The following is a 2764-nucleotide window of genomic DNA, read 5'->3' as shown; positions in this document are numbered from 1 at the left end:
CTCTCTCTCTCTCTCTCTCTCTCTCTGCGATTTTTTTCTCTCTCTCTTGTATGCACCTTAATGTAATAAGGGGGAAGGAGCGTACGTACCCGGGACTTTTCAACGATCACGTTAGTCTTTCCTTTCTTCCTTCCTCTCGCAAATTTCCATACGAGCGAAAATAACCGCGTCCTCGTTGAAACATTGGTCAGCGTCAGTTGCTCCGAAGTTAGGTCTAACCGTTGTATAAACGCAAGCTTTCTTACATATAAATGACTTTTAGCCAACAGCACAGATAGCTCTGACTAACTAACAGTTTAGATATTTCTCGTTCTGCCGAGAACACATCCCTATCTATAATACAGAAAGCATTATATCGTTAACTGCGGTTAGTGCTAACTATTGTTGGTGCAACAGATCTTGGGGGGGGGGGGGAGTATAATCTTCTAACGTGTCCTAATCCTCGTTGATCGTTCTTAGATTATTCCTGCGTTAGATACGTGTTTCTTTCTTTCCGATATATATTTTTTTTTTTTTTCGAACACGCGATAGACAATATCTTAACGATCACTAGAAGCTACAGAGAGTCGATTGAATCGAAGTGCCTACAATAGGTGCTCCGAAATATACAATTAATCGATTTCTGAATGACGATACACGCCGGATAAATACAGCTAGACTAGGTTATCGGAGCAAAAGAGATATTAATTATTCGTACCCTAGTCATATGTGTCTTGGATATGCTTCTGGAATACGTCAGTGCGACAAAAGGACATCTTCAGGACATCTAATAGGTAGACTGAAAACGGTAACGAGAAAACCATCAGCTACAACAAATTGCCTTAACTGGCCGCTTACGTAGCAGATTAAGGAAGCTTCGTATTTTCTTAGAAGTATCCGAAAGTTACTTCGTTTCCAAATTTCTTAGAAATTTGTTTCTTTCATAAAAATTTGTAATAATTTTCGATAATATTCAAGTCCATAATTATTGTATACATCGAGTAAAATCTTTATAAAATAAGGCGAAGCAGCTCCTAATATTAAAATTTCAATTAGTGGCGAATAAATAACTTGAAATTTTATCCAAATCACAATTAGTGGCGGACGAACTTGAAATTTTATCAAAATTAATCCTAGGCTCTTCTCATCTGCGTTGTTCCTTGGCTCCCAAGCGATTTTCAGTTAAATATCTTCGAGTCGCGCCGTCCTTTAATTACTTATGATAAAGTGAACCAATTTGAAGAGTGAATGGGATTTTCAATTAAGACAATGCTTCCCAATTGATTTCAATCTTTCCTAATAAGTAGAAAATTAGTTATTTCTGACTTTACATAATTCTCTGAAACAGTTTTCAGTTTCATCGAATCTCCAAAGTTCTAAAAAATTTTCAGTTTTTATCTCATTCAACCTTTAATCCCATTTACTCGTCATTATTGCTTCATAATTATTAGTACAACTAATAAATTAGCACGCGTCCGTATTAGAAACTGCTTGTTAATTTTTATATCGTGTCGTATACGTTCCTTAAGAAGAATATTACTAATTATTGCTCTTGACACTTAGCTTGTACCATAGTAAACTATTAAAATCGTTTTTTGATATTATAGATAACTTACGATGTTCATAGAAATGTAAAACTTTTCAGAAACTATATTTAGATTATTCCAACACAAATATCTACTTTGAAGTTTAGAAAATTACAATATTTATAATAAACAATAATAAAGATAAAATACAATATAAAATGTTCCGATTTTTTTCTCTACTTTCATAAACACACATTTTACAAACGTCATACACAGGGGCTTTTAAAAACAAATAAACATAATTTTCCATTATTATTTACGTTTGTTAAGAATCGTAATTCATTCAGCAATATAAAAGTTCCGAAATTATCATTGAAGGGGAAAGTATACGTCACGTTGCTTCATAAAAAATGAATTAATCGCATTCGAAATTTAAGGAAGGTAATCTTAGCGTGTAGCTGGTGGTCATCATTTTACTATCATGTTCTTTTGTACGCGGATAAGAAACGTGGTTCTTCCCCCTCGACGCTTGGAAAGGTCATTAAGCGTGAAGGTTTCTTCATTTCTTGTCCACTTCAACTGTTCATTTTAAAACGATACTTCTGTGCAGTTCTGTATTCCTGACCCTTCCAGTACCCAAATGGTATATCAGCTTTTTAACAGTGACGTTCTGTATGTGAATATTAAATACACAAGATCTTTAACCTATGTAGGATTGATACAAGTTTACAAATTATAAAATATCCTCCCAAGTTCTAAAATTGGCTAAAATGGAATAAAAAAGATAGATCAAATTTTTACATCTGATTTGGTACTGAAAGGATTTATCAAGAGACACAGAGTTCGAGTGGGAAGAGATCATAATTTATCTTTACGTAAACGCGCTTGTCTTCCGCTTTTTCCGTTTAACGGTTAATTTTCTTTCTCTTTAATCTAATTTAATTATCAGAGAATGATTTATAAGGATCTCCACACTTCCTAGCGTTTGGATAATACCTCTGCTGACGATTCGAGAGGGTTATACGCACGCGCGCACGTACATACTTCAGTCGCTTATAAAGTGGGTCCTAAAAACCTCCCCTATCCTCTTGTCGCGTCTTTCTCTCTTTCTCTCCTCTCTTTGTCTCTCTTTCGCGCTCGTAAACAATCATATGTACACTCACATACACTCTTTCTTCCTTTTTCCATCTCTTTCTCTATCATATATCAATAAGTACCTCTTCATTTTTTACTCTCTCTCTCTCTCNCTCCTCTACTCT

This window comes from Atta cephalotes (genome assembly GCF_000143395.1).
Source record: "Atta cephalotes unplaced genomic scaffold scaffold00023, whole genome shotgun sequence".
NCBI classification, from domain to species: Eukaryota; Metazoa; Arthropoda; class Insecta; order Hymenoptera; family Formicidae; genus Atta; species Atta cephalotes.
The sequence above is the reverse complement of the archived record's forward strand: the minus strand, read 5'-3'. Positions refer to the sequence as shown.